The 15,506-nt window shown below is 37.3% G+C and overlaps 1 protein-coding gene and 1 pseudogene across 1 annotated transcript in view; one reads left to right on the forward strand and one right to left on the reverse strand.

The window, feature by feature from the left end:
* Nucleotides 1-15,506, reverse strand: part of LOC125779273 (uncharacterized) — an 854,525-nt gene that overhangs the window by 73,450 nt on the left and 765,569 nt on the right. The window lies entirely within an intron of this gene.
* LOC125779721 (uncharacterized) lies at nt 430-13,973 on the forward strand (annotated as a pseudogene).

Raw genomic sequence — 15,506 nt, forward strand, 5'->3', positions numbered from 1 at the left:
TACGCAAAGTAAGAACAAATCCCAAAATTAGTGCCCCTAAATTGAAATCTGAAATAGAAAATGAGATTGGAAAACAATGTAGTACCCAACCATTCGACGTATATTATATAATGCTGGCTATCATGGACGTAGTATTAGGAAAAAGCCTTTCGTGAGTACAGTCAACCGACATAAACGGATCGCATTTGCAAAAGATTACGAAAAGCATGACCAAACATTCTGGAACCAAGTCATATTTTCAGATGAATGCAAATTTAGTATATGTAAGTGGATCTGATGGTCGTGAAAAGGTATGGAGAAAAGTTAACGCAGAGTTAGATCCTATGAATATGATTGGCACTGTTAAGCATGGTGGGGGTTCGGTCATGGTTTCGGGGTGCATGGCGTCATTTAAAAAATAATTTAAAACAAAGTGCTATTAAATTGAACATGGAGGGGTCATTGATCTTCCAGCAAGACAATGACCCCAAGCACACATCGAATATTGTGCGAGAATGGCTTTTATATAACGTGCCAAAACAATTGAAAACACCGCCACAATCACCGGATACAAACCCAATTGAGCATCTATGGGAACATTTAAAGCGTCAAGTACGTAAACATTCGATAAAAAAGCAAGGAGCAACTAAAAAGTATCCTTGATGAGGAGTGGAATAAGATACCGGCAGCAGTAACAGACAACTTGGTGAAATCAATGTCATCACGACTTAAAGCTATTATTATTAAGTCTAAAGGTTATCCAACTAAATATTAGAATATAAATTTAATATTGCCTTTTACTTACTTTTTCTACTACCTAATCTATCGTATACTTACTTTTGTGATATAAATTTATATCAGATTTTGTATAAAATTCAAAAAAAATCTTATTTTAGTCATTCTGTAAATATTTCTTTACTGAAGATGATCCCTACGTTTCTCTCAAATAAATGAAGCATTATTTTATTTTATTTTGTGTTATTTAACAAAACTGTGAGGTGAATAATCCCGTCATACCTAGTGTATACTTACTTATGTGATTAACTGTACATATGTATATGAGATACCCTAAAACACTTAATACTATATATTACAACAATATTATATGTAAATCACATTTCATCATTTAAATTTTCATATGCATCTAGATATTAGCACATAGTTACATACATACATACTTATGTAGGTAGAATTCAAATTCAAATCCTAATATTATGATTTATCAGTAAAAAGTGTGCGCGCACTGCTCGATATGTACATACTTACATATGCATATGTGTACGACATTGCCGAACAAATAATGTATATACACACCAACATACAAATATGCGTACACATGTAAATATGTCACCCACAAAAACTACAAACATTGCTTTACAAAAACAAGAATTGTTTCAAATAGCATCATACATACTTATATGCGTACACATGTAAATATGTGCGTATGGCATTCCCTCACAAATAATGCATACACAACATACATACTTATATGCGTTCACATGTAGATATGTCACCCGCAAAAAGTACAAACATTGTTCTACAAAAACAACAATCGTCTAATATAGCATCAGCAGCGTCACCAGTCAATATGGCAGCCAAATAGTCGATGCTCAAATTTGTAGAAAAACACACAACAACAATATTTTCATTCATGAACGCAAGCGCACTTTCAACAGGCAAACTCGCTTCATTCATAAAAGTAGACACCATTACATCTCCCCGAGCAGGCCTTTGCCTACAAGCGTCTTTTCGCGACGATGGCAAAAGCTAAAAATCATAAATTGAACATCTTTCTGATGCTTCTTCACAGAAAGAAGCGACAAAAGTGGCAACATAGGAGTTGTCGATTTATAATATTTGTCTAAAATATTTTTCCGTGACTCGCAAAAATCTGCGTCGATATGTATGCAAGCTCATACATATGCATACATATTTACGCTAGTTTGTTGGCAAAGCTGTTACAGCGGCAAGGGAAGCGGTAACAATCGGCGATCGTTTGTTAGTTTCTTTCGCGTCTCGTCGCGTCAGTGCTTCGACTGATTGATGTGCTGAACACATAGAACGCGACAGACTGCAAGCGCCATCTGAATCTGATATTGAAATACACACATTCTTAAGGACACAGTTATTTAGACAGCTGCACAACTACATAACTGTGTCCATATGAACGTGTATATTTTAATATTTGTCAGATGTCACTTGCAGTCTGCCCCGCTCAATGTGTTCCGGGCGTGACGCTTTGAGTTTCGACACATTGACTCTTTGAAAAAACTTAAGCTTCAGTCATTGGTTGCCCGTGAAACGAAGATTTCGCATGAAGCAATAATTGTACACATTTACATACAAAGTTGTGGGTAGACAAATTTACAAACATTATGGGTATGTTTCTTTTTGTTTACATACACACATAATTACATATGTATGTACGGGAATATGTGCGACCGTTTGGTCTTTTAACATGTTATCAAAACTTTTAAAGACCTGACCTGTAAATAAATATGTATGTACATACATATATATCTTATCAAGCCTATGTACATTAATTAAAGATTTACATACATACATAGGTAATAATGCATGTATGACTTTATTATATATTTCCAAAGATTTTAAGGAATTCATCATGAAATAGTTCAATTTGTACGTATAAACATGCTTGTGTGCTTTGATATAAAATATATAGAAAATATACATACATACATATGTATGTATGTATGTACATATATAAATTATATGCAGCATCGTTTGCGCATAGTAAAAAAGGGAATCTGTAAGCGTACATTCCTTAACATTGGAATTATCATTATTGTTCTCATTTAACACTGAAAATGCTCAATTCTGCTATTTTCATGCCCCTGATGTTAAGTGGTGAAACACGCTAATAATTTTCTGTGGTGAAACACGCTCATCCAAAACTGTAAATATCCCAAAAATTAAATATCCCTAAATTTGGCAACGCGGTGGACCTTCTCTGTAAATATAAGTACGTTCTCTGCTATATACACAAATTCAAATGATGAAGAGGATAAAGAAATATTGACCATCCTTGCTGGTTTAGCTGCTGAATCAAGTTCGTCATCGGAGGATTCAGAACAAGAGCAGATAGAGCATCCAAAATGCTCTAATTTTGTGGACACCATAGATAATTTTGGAGATGAGGATTTCAAATCACACTTTCCTTTGAGCCGCACCACTTTAGATTACTTAATAGGTATGCTTTGTTTTTGTTATTAGACTTTTCTGTATGAGTATTTTTTGCAGGAAGATATGAAGAAAGTGAACAAATCCGTTTTGCTACGAAGTCCGGAAAAGCCAAAATAAAAAATGATGTACATGTATGTATGGTATTTAAATAATACAGTTACCTACAGACAACTAGGCGTATTGTTTGATGTAACGAAGTCCACAGCATGGGCGATTGTTCGTCGGGTTGTCGCGTGGGTTATCTCAATAGGCCATGAGTTTGTTAAGTGGCCAACTGGAGATGCGTTGGAAGAAACAACTCGTAAGTTTTTACAAAGGAAACAAATACCAGGTTTTATTGGTGCTATTGATTGTACCCATATAACAATTAATGCACCAATAAAAGACAAACATATATATTTTGAACGTAAACGTAATTATAGTGTTGTTCGGCAGGCCATTGTCGATGCTTGTACAAATGAGCATCCTCCCCCGACCTCAACACACACACTACATTACCACACCACATCGTTTCAAAACTTACATCACTAACACGCAACCTCCACCACATCACACCACATCGACTCAAACCTACATCACTAACACGCAACTTTCACCACAGTACGCTTACAACCCACATCCTACACTACTCGTGAGAGCATTTACACACCGACATCTACACACATCAGCACACATGTACACCAACACTCATCACATCATCCGATTCAGCACCAACGGGATCCAGGAAGGACCGATAAACAGATCGACTCGCTCAGTTCGTTTGCGACCTTAATAACGATCGGTGCGACATCACTTCTACGCGTCCCGCTTCTAATCCGCTAATACAATTTATTAATACAATTATCCGATATTAATCTTCACTATTTTCCATACGTATAACCAGTGTAAATCGTTTGGTTTTTTTGATTGAAAATAAACGACTGTTTTGATATTTACTCCCATTAACGGATAAACTAGGTAGTATTTCCTTCCGCGACTTTATTTTGTGATTTCAAAACCCCAAAAGGTGAGTGCACAAAAGTTACATTGGTCCTTCGAAAGGCACATTGGTTCAAACAGTGCAGTGCAAAAGATTAAAGCGAACTCGTCAACAAAGCAAAGGTAAAATGTGCAAATGTTCTATAAAAAACAAAAAAAAAGAAATTATAAGTGACTTAAAAATCAGTGAATAATAAGCGCAAATCTAATAATATACAACACAAACATAATCGCATAGGGCGAAAAGAAAAAAAAAAAAAAAACATTTTGCATACCTTTGAATCGAAGTGACAAAAAAAAAAAAAAAAAATTTGCATACCTTTAAAGCGAAGTGACAAAAAAAAAAAAAAAATTAAAAGTGCGGTGAGCCTAAAGCGCAGTGAAGTGCACACAAGTACAAAAGTACAAAACAAAAGAAAAAAGTACAAAAGAAAAGGAAAAGGAAAAAGTGAAATTTAATACAAAAAATCAATAACTCTAAAAACACAACAACAATTTAAAAAAAAAAAAAAAAAAAACGGGCGCGAAATTAAAAAAAAAAAAAAAAAAAGTTCGGGCGCGAAACTCAAACCAAAAACCAAAATATCTCTAAAATCGTTTCAATTTTTCAATTAATAATCAAAAAGAACCAATTAATAACCAAAACCACCAACATTGAAGCAGAGGAGAAGAAGCAACTCAACAAGAGGAGGACAGCAGAAGCGCACACGAACCCCATTTACATACAAACAGAACTCCCCAAAATCCTCTGAGGGACCATAAAGTGAGTGTATCCATTCCACTTTTAATTTATCATTATATGTATATATGTATGTATGTATCGTTGCTACCAACGGTCAGCAGAAAAAAAACTGATAGCCACTAAATCCGTTTAATAAAAACGGTTAGTGAAAGCTCGGCGGTAAATTCAAGTACCGATATAAACGCAATACAATACGGTTAATAATATATATATATGTATCCCCAATATACATATATATATATAACCAATTAAATTATTGTTCTTTGCCCTCAAAACTTCCTTCGTGTATACAATACACACAATCCACAAAACAATAAAAAAAAATATAAACTATATTTATTCAAGTATTTACTTGCTATTTATTCTGGCAATACCGCTTCGGCTTAGTAACTGTGAGAGGGATACTTGCAAATGCAATACCGCTGCAGATTATTCAGCCGTGAGAGGGATAATTGCAAATTATACGGACAATACCGCTTCAGCTTATTAAGCTGTGAGAGGGATTGCTTCCAAAGAAGTAAGCAAAGGCAGAAATAAGAAGAAAACATAAAAAGAACAAATACAAACATACATACATACATATCAGCAAACGAAATATACATATATATCCAAATTTTGATAAATACATACATATACATATATATATAAATATATACAGTAGCGCTTTTAGCGCATATTTCTTACCGCAAATATATATAGGCGCGAAATATTATACAAGCTTATTGCCCAAAACTTTCGAATGTTGTATACCTATAAACATAGGATACGAGAAATTAAATAAACTGTGCAAAAAATCAACATTGGTTGAAAAAATTGAAAATTGCAAACTAATTACCTTTGTACATACATTCAAATATTAAAGGTCCAATTTGGCGATTTCTGAGCATTTTCTTGTTCCTTGTCAAACAAGAACAAGCATAAGTGCACATATTTCATTTAACGCATATTATATGCACATAACATCCACACGTATGTACAAAGGGTATTAACCTTGTGTTCAGTGCGCGCTGATACAAGGGCATACGGATAAAACCATAAAAAATATTTTTTCCGGTATAAAAAAAAAAAAAAAACAAAAAAAACAAAATAAAAGCAAGTAAATACGCGAGCAATAAAAGCGATAACGCATGCTTAAATTCTTTTTCGGAAATAACAGCTCTTATTTATTGAAAAGAGTTTTCGGTTATACATATTTTAATAAGCCAATTTTCGGAAACAAAAGCTCTTATTTACTAAAAAGAGTTTTCGGGAACAAATTTATTCTATTATAATAAAATATACTTATATTTTATTAACTCAAATATTTCTGAATGAACACAGATTCAAAAGAATCTAAAGCAGAATTCTTAAGAATTCCGAAAATGATTAATGACGATAAAAGCCCATGTACACCTGCTGAAGCTACACGCTCTAAGCAAGGTGCTACAAAGCAAAAAAGGGGGAGGGACATTTCTTATATTAAATTCATTTCTGAGAGTGACAGCTTGATTAAATACTGCACTCGATTTGCATCTTCACCGATTCAGGACAACTCTGAATCGGTACTAGAAATAAAAAATAAATCTATTGACAATTTTTGGACACGCCTCCAAGCTGCATACGACGCAATAGTAGAAACTGATGATTCAGATCTACCTGAAAATTTTAAATCTTCGGCTTACGCCAAATACGAAAATTGCTTAGACCGCTATGAAGACACAAAAGCAATGATCTCAGATCAATTAAAACTTATTAAGTCAATTTCACCTACTCTCCACAGTAGAGTAGAGTTACCACAATTACAAGCCCAAGAGGCAAGTTCAGGCATTCATCTCAAAGTGCCAGCGTGTGATACGGAAATATTTCATGGAGGTTATGAACAATGGCCGTCCTTCCGGGACATGTTTACAGCCGTGTACATAAACCATCCGAAATTATCACAAGCGCAAAAACTGTATCACCTCCGATACAAAACTAAAGGTCAAGCAGGCGTAATAGTCAAGCAGTTTGCATTGAATGACGATAATTTTAATTTAGCTTGGGAAGCTTTAAGACAAAGATACGAAAATGAGAGAATATTAGTTGACAAGCAAGTAACGATACTTATGAACTTGCCTAAAATTCAAAGAGAAACCAGTGAAGAATTCATGAAACTAGAATCCACTGTTTCAAATTGTTTGTCGGTTCTATCGACACAAAATATTCCCACTCACAATTGGGATCCTATTCTGGTAAACATATGTACCGCCGCATTACCAGAAAAATCATTACTTTTGTGGGAGCAATCGCTCTCATCAAGAAGAAAATGCCCAACGTGGCAGCAGATGAAAGATTTCTTAACTACCCAATACGAAATTGCGGAAAGGGTAGACAAAAAAGTAGTCAGAACTAAAAACGTTCAACAAGATTTAAGTCGAAGCTTCAATAGACCCCAAGCTGGAAGCAACAACAATTTAAACAGAAGCTTTTTCAAAACACAATCGTTCACATCTGAACAAAATAAATTCACGTCATGCGAACTATGTTCTGGAGGGCATAAGTTAAAAGCTTGCGAGAAATTTAAAAAAATGAATGTCACTGAAAGGAACAACTTTGTCAGGTCAAAAAGACTCTGTACAAACTGCTTGTCCCACTCACACAATCTCAATACTTGCGAAAGCAAATTTAATTGCGTATATTGCCACAAAAGGCATCACTCTATGTTACATCTCAATAACTTTCCCAACACATCTCATAGCAGCGCTTTTTCAAAAAAAGCCACGGGTTTAGTTGCCACAGCAACTCCCGAAACAAAAGAAAATTGCCAAGAAACACCATGTTGTTCAAAGGCATTAAAAACTCAAACGCTACACAGCGAAAATCATAGTAGAGTACTACTACCAACAGCAGTTGTCTCCATCGAACATCGAGGAGAACTGTTCAAACTAAGAGCCCTTATAGACCAAGGATCGCAACGATCATTCATAGCGTCTAGGGCACAAAATAGGCTAAAACTGCCAACAAAACATGCCAACTATGAAATTACGGGAATGGGCGGACGAGTAGTACAAAACTCAAGTAAAATCTGCCCCATTACCCTAATTTCCCCCAAAGCGGATAAGCGCATTCAAGCAAATGCTATTGTCTTACCGCAACTAACAAACATGCTTCCAAGCTATCAAATAAATAGCAAGCATTGGGATAAAATTTCACACCTGACACTGGCAGATCCCAACTGCAACACGCCAGCTCAGATAGACATCTTAATAGGCAGCGACCTTATACCGCAAATCATATTAGAAGGTGTTGAAAAAATTTCGAAAACACTACTGGCGCAAAATACCATTTTCGGATGGGTCCTAAGTGGACTAGTTGCGGAACCAGTCACAGCCATGACAACTCAAGTTGAGGAAATCTCAAACGAGTACCTCAATTCACAATTGAGAAAGTTTTGGGAGTTAGAAGAACTCCCCCCCATTTCAATTACAACACCAGAAGATCAGTATTGTGAAGACTTTTACAAAGCCACAACTACTCGATCAGCTAATGGTCGGTATGTCGTACGACTACCAATAAAACAACAATTTCCAGACACACTCGCCTTGGGTCACTCTCGCACCTCTGCAATACAGCAGTTTCTAAGTATGGAGAAAAACTTACTTAGAAAAGGTGAGCTTAAACAAGTTTATGATGGTGTCGTGGAAGAATACCTTCATTTAGATCACATGGAGGAAGTAAGCCCATGTGAAAAAATCATAAGAGGCAAATATTACTCTTTCTACTTGCCACATCATGCAGTAGTAAAGCCTGAGAAGAAAACAACAAAAGTTCGAGTTGTATTCAATTCATCACGATCCACGAGCTCAGGTAATTCCCTAAATGATATTCTATTTACGGGACCCACACTCCAACCAGATTTAATGCTCCTCATATTGAACTGGCGTATATACAAATACGTATTCAACGGGGATGTCGAAAAAATGTATCGACAAATACTGGTTCATAAAGATGATCAAGATTTTCAGCGGATTATTTTCCGAAAATCTGCCAATAGTCCACTACGCGACTTTAAATTGAAAACAGTTACTTTTGGCGTAAACTGTGCCCCATATCTAGCCATTCGTACACTACACGAACTGGCAGAAGACACAAAGCCAGAATTTCCACTGGCAACACAAGTCTTAAAAACGCAAACGTATGTAGACGATATCCTGTCTGGAAGCCACAGTCTTCCACAAGCATACGAGACCTTATCACAGGTAATAAATGCCCTCAATACCGCAGGGTTTCCTTTAAAAAAAATTACTGCCAATCACCCAAATATTTTAAAAAATATTCCTAAAGACCATTTGTTGGATACTAATTTCCTTCTATTTGAAAAGGATAGTACAACAAAAACACTAGGCATCCAATGGAATGCGATATCGGACCAGTTTTCATACACGACTGAGTCCATATCCGCATTATCCGCCGTTACAAAACGCCAAATTCTCTCCTCGGTGGCAAAACTTTTTGACCCCGCAGGATGGCTTTCGCCAATTATGATACAAGCGAAAATCTTGATCCAAGAATTATGGCTAGACGGAACCGACTGGGACGAACAAGTGAAACCTCTTCGCTTAGAAAAATGGTCCCAGTTCGCTAATAATTTGAACGACATCTCGAGGATACAAATTCCACGGTGGGTAAACTATTCCCCCGAAAACAAAGTGGAACTACACGGTTTCTGCGACGCCTCTGAAAAGGCATATTGTGCCACTATTTATGTGCGCACACAAAGCGATATTGCAACCACAAGCCACTTATTAGCGGCAAAAGCAAAAGTTGCGCCTCTAAAAACGATAAGTCTACCACGACTTGAACTCTGTGGCGCTCTGCTACTAGCAAAGCTAGCTTCAATGGTGCAGACCCACTTAAATATGGCGAAATACAGATTATATTTATGGTCCGATTCCGAGATAGTTCTAGCCTGGTTAGAAAAACCACCACATGCGTGGAAAACTTATATTTCTAACCGAACATCTGAAATACTTGACCTAGTAGGATCAGCCACTTGGCGTCACGTAGCCAGTGCTGACAATCCTGCTGATCTAGGTACAAGAGGATGCAAGCCTCTGCATCTTGCCACCTCCACCCTCTGGTGGAATGGCCCCCGATGGTTAACAGAATCTCCCGATTCTTGGCCACAATCGCCCATGCGCAACATACTTGCCCCAGAAAGTCGTAAAATCGACACTTATCATGCAACACTGGATGACACTGACATCCTTGAACGATTTTCATCGTTTCCCCGAGCCCTCCGGGTAGTTGCCTATATTCTCAAGTTTTTAGAGCGGCTCAAACTTAAAGTTAAAGGAGCAACTTATCTCCATTGCGATAAATTGACGCACCAAGACTTACAAAAAGCAAAGGTCGCTCTTATCGCTGCAACCCAAACGCGCTACTTCAGCCGCGATGTAGAATTACTAAGAGAATCGAAGCCTATCGATAAAAAGAGCTCACTCTTAGTCCTAAACCCATTTCTAGATTCGAAGGGTTTACTTCGTGCGAATGGTCGGCTTGCTAATTCAAGCCTAACGTACAATGAACGCCACCCTATAATCATCCCAGAGAGGTGTCCGTTTGCCACGTTATTTATTAGATATATCCACACACTAATGCTCCATGCCGAACATCGCCTCATGCAACATATGGTCCGCCAAGAGCTGTACATACCCCGACTGAAGCCCCAAATAAAAAAGTGCATTTTCATGTGCAAAATCTGCACTATACATAAGCAGAAAATGCGATCGCAGATTATTGCAGCACTTCCACCTGAACGCTGCAATTTTGCTCTGCCGTTCACCACTACAGGTGTAGATTTTGCTGAGCCTTTTATGATAAAGGCATCCATGTTAAGGTCTCCTACCCTCATGAAAGGCTACGTGGCTGTTTTTGTCTGTTTCACGACAAAAGCAGTGCACCTAGAGCTATGTACCAGTCTGACAACGGAGGCTTTTCTCGCGGCATTTGCTCGCTTCGTCGGAAGACGTGGCTTTCCATCCAAAATCATGAGCGATAATGGCAAAACATTTATTGGAGCTCAACGAGCCACAGAAAAACAGTTTGTCGATTTCTTTAAACAAGTATCACCTGACATCGTACAAAAGTACGCACCGCAAGGTATCAATTGGCAGTTTATCCCCCCAAGCGCTCCACATATGGGTGGCTTATGGGAATCTGCCGTAAAAAGCTTCAAATCTCATTTTAAAAAGATAGCTGGCAACCACAAATTTAATTTCGAAGAATTCACGACCCTCTTAATTAGAATTGAAGCCGTTCTTAATTCACGGCCTCTCGCTGCACTCTCGCAAGATCCCTCAGACTTTACTGCCCTCACGCCAGGGCATTTTCTTAAAGGAGCGCCCATTCTGGCCACACCTGAGCCAGGCGTGGAGTCGCTTTCCTTATTAAACCGTTGGGAAAGAATTAAAATTCTCCATCATGACTTCAGTCGTCGATGGAAAGATGATTATTTAAAGGACCTCCACAGAAGGTACCGATGGAAAACAACAGAAAATGCGCCTAAGCTTGGAGATTGTGTCTTGATCAATGACGATTGTCTCCCCCCCACCGAATGGCGGCTTGGCCGCATAGAGAAGCTCTACTACGGCTCCGATGGTCATATTCGCGTAGTCGATCTCCGTACACAAACGGGAACGCTAACCAGGCCGGTCGTTAAGCTATGCTTTTTGCCAACCGCGGATAAAACCGAAAAGTAAACCGAAAATAACGTACCGTAACTAATAAACAAAGAAACGAAAAATAAATAATGATAAAATGCTCCAATATCAATAACTAGCAACAAAAACCAAGAAAAGAGAGTCGATCCACATGACGACTCACTCGTGCCACATTTCGTGGCACCAATGCCTATATGAATATATATGTATGTATATGTTAACTAAAATAAAATCTTTTAACAGATAACAATGGATGCCGAGATGCCAACTGCGCCCACGCCCACAATACGTTCGGCAGTTACTGTTCCGCGCTCGAAGACTGCACCAGTCGCAGCGCCGCGAACCACCATCGCCCCCGCAGCTCCCCGAACAGTTTCAACGGCTCCACAAAACGACACGCGAACAACGGCTCCGGAACCACCTCAACTCGAATGCGCCCTATGTCGCCGTCGTCATCGGTTGCCTCGCTGTGGCATCTTTAAGGGGATGACCCCGCAGCAGCGCCAGCAGATCGCTCAGGCACATGGGCATTGTCTGAATTGTCTGGCGCCCACCCATCGTACGCAGGAGTGCACAACGGGCTACCAGTGCCAAGTGTGCATGGGTCACCACCATACGCTGCTACACCGCACCGGCGTACTCGATGGCGGAGGCGCCAGCCGAGGCCGCAATCTCGTCGTTCCACCGGCCTCAGCAACGTGGTAGCCACGTTACAACGGCTTCAGAGGCTACTAGGCTAGACACTCGCCTAGGGGGGCCAGGATGTACAAATGAGCATCCTCCCCCGACCTCAACACACACACTACATTACCACACCACATCGTTTCAAAACTTACATCACTAACACGCAACCTTCACCACATCACACCACATCGACTCAAACCTACATCACTAACACGCAACTTTCACCACAGTACGCTTACAACCCACATCCTACACTACTCGTGAGAGCATTTACACACCGACATCTACACACATCAGCACACATGTACACCAACACTCATCACATCATCCGATTCAGCACCAACGGGATCCAGGAAGGACCGATAAACAGATCGACTCGCTCAGTTCGTTTGCGACCTTAATAACGATCGGTGCGACATCACTTCTACGCGTCCCGCTTCTAATCCGCTAATACAATTTATTAATACAATTATCCGATATTAATCTTCACTATTTTCCATACGTATAACCAGTGTAAATCGTTTGGTTTTTTTGATTGAAAATAAACGACTGTTTTGATATTTACTCCCATTAACGGATAAACTAGGTAGTATTTCCTTCCGCGACTTTATTTTGTGATTTCAAAACCCCAAAAGGTGAGTGCACAAAAGTTACAATGCTGATACAAAATTTATTGATATTTATTGTGGTGAACCCGGATCATACATGACTCTAGAGTGCTAAAAAGGTCAGCATTTTATAGAAAAGCAGAAAGTAATATGGAAAGTTTATTTCCAAATTCTACTTTTATTCTCGGGGACTCGGCATACCCTTGCAGAAATTACCTCATACCGGTGTTTAAAGATTATGGTTTGTTAACGCCTAATCAAATCAGCTTTAACAAAACACATTCTTCAGCAAGAATAGTTGTTGAAAATACATTTGGAGCACTGAAAGGACGTTTCCGAAGGCTTCTTAAATTTACGGAGCACAGAAATTTATGTGCAATTTCGAATTGAGTTGCAAGTGTATGCATTATGCACAATATATGTATTATTACAAACGACGATACAATTATTGACCATTAAATTGAAAGTGCCGAACCGGAGCCAGAAACTGCTAATGAGTTGGCGAGAGAAGCAAGTTGAGATCGCCGGAATCAGTTGCTTACAATTTTAACACGAAGAAATTAATAAATTTTTATTTTTTTTATTTTAAAATATACTTTTAGAGCAACATTTTCCATTTTCAATCTCAAATAATAAAATTATTTCTAATTTTACGACATATTTGTTTTATATAACCACGTACATATACGTATGCATTTGTTCAAGATTTGTATGTAAAAAATGTTTATTTTATGATAAGCTTGATATATTTCCGTTAAATAAAACAATATATATTCTTTATGAAATCAAGTAGTTTTTCTAATTTTTATTCCTAAAAGTCTGCTGTAAAATTTTTAATTTTTCTTCTTCTGTTTTCAGTTTTTTTTGTTCAATTTCTATTAGAATATCTCTTTTTTCTGGCCAAATCCTGCATTTATTTTTCTATATTCGCGTAAAACTTCGCCTGCACTTCAGCAGTTTTCCTTTTTTATTCGATTTTTTTTATCAAAATATATTTCTTTAGCGCTTTTTCTTCCGCGAATGCAGGAACTCATCCTTCCTCCCATTGTAGCACTTCAGGAATGGAAGTGTTTCGGCCTTCGTCCAAACTTTTCTTTTGCTGTATATAAACAAAATAAATAATTATTTAGTTTGTGAAAAGTTTGTTTACAAATTTAAAAATTCAAATGTACCTTTTCCACCATGTCAAACATTTACCATGTCAAACATTTCGTTGCAATAAATTGAATATCGGCTGATTGTTATTGCCCGCGTTGCCAACATAATGCATATTTAAGCGAAAATGTGAAATAAGTCAAATGCGTTTTATTTGTCCATGGTTTAGTTATTAGCTTATGATGGTCAAATAAAACACGGCTATAGTCTGATAAAGTTATAAGCTATAACGATCCGAAAACATAGCGTTCAGAGTTGTATATGCGTAAACTTATTTTAGTATGCACTCCAACAACAAACTTTTTAAAGTAGTAAAAAACTTTATAAAGTTTTGATTTTACGATGCTTAGTGACACGTTGTGAGTACCCCAATAAGTATGCTGGCTTGTCATAAGCTATCATAGGTTGCATGTTGAACTAGAGGCATTGCCAGTTCATCGCTTTTTTCATTCACAATAGCTAAATTTTTTCCAAACAGAAGTAGTTGGAAATAGCTAGAAACCTCATTTTTACAGATGAAAATGTAAACAATCCAAAATTACAGATTGTTTTGGATGTGGATTGAGTTAAAACGAAAACAAATGTGAAAACTTGTTTTCAGTTAGTTGAATTATACACCTCAAATATATAATAGCACTGTAAAATAAGCCGTAGTTTATATTTATTTTTATCCATGTTTGCGACGCTATAACTCACGAACGACTTAAAAGAAACGACAATCAATCAAACACGTGTTAGCGCGTGAAATGAGCTTTCCAAAGAGGTATAGCATGACCCGATGCGACGAATAAAACTAGAACTACGCGCTTTCAGCGCCAACTAGCGCAAATGCCGCAAGACTTTTTTGACAACCTTATTGTATAGTATTTTAATATTCCGTATACAAATTTGAAATTTCAAACTAAATTGTATATCAGCTGATTGTTCCGCATTGCCAACACAATTAGTTTCTAAGCGAATATATGAAATAAGCTAAGTGCGTTTAAGTATTTCAATGTGGAAATTCGGCTGGGATTTAGAATAGCATCCCCGGATTTCGGGAATAAAATGTGTATCGCTGGAAAGGTGACGTTCTCCAGATCACGGAAATATATATATATAGTTGCCGCTGACTTATAGTTTTAAAGATATTTGCATTTAAAGTTGAAAAATTGACAACTTTTACATTGATAATTCGTATATTGTGAATAACTTTTTCACTTATATTATGCACTTTTCACTTACTAACACTTCACTATAACGTTTCTGTATATTAATTTTTTTAATATTTGTTGTAAATAAAGCTTTATTTTAATTATTTTATTTTAGTTAAATTTTCTGCATTTGCACAATAAGAAAAGTGCTGCCATGGTTATTTTTTTTGAAGTGCGGCGCGAAAAAAAAAATAACCATGGCAGCACTTTTCTTATTATGCAAATGCAGAGAATTTAACTAAAATAAAATAATTAAAATAAAGCTTATTTACAACAAATATTA

Source organism: Bactrocera dorsalis, chromosome 6 (assembly GCF_023373825.1).
Source record: "Bactrocera dorsalis isolate Fly_Bdor chromosome 6, ASM2337382v1, whole genome shotgun sequence".
NCBI lineage: Eukaryota > Metazoa > Arthropoda > Insecta > Diptera > Tephritidae > Bactrocera > Bactrocera dorsalis.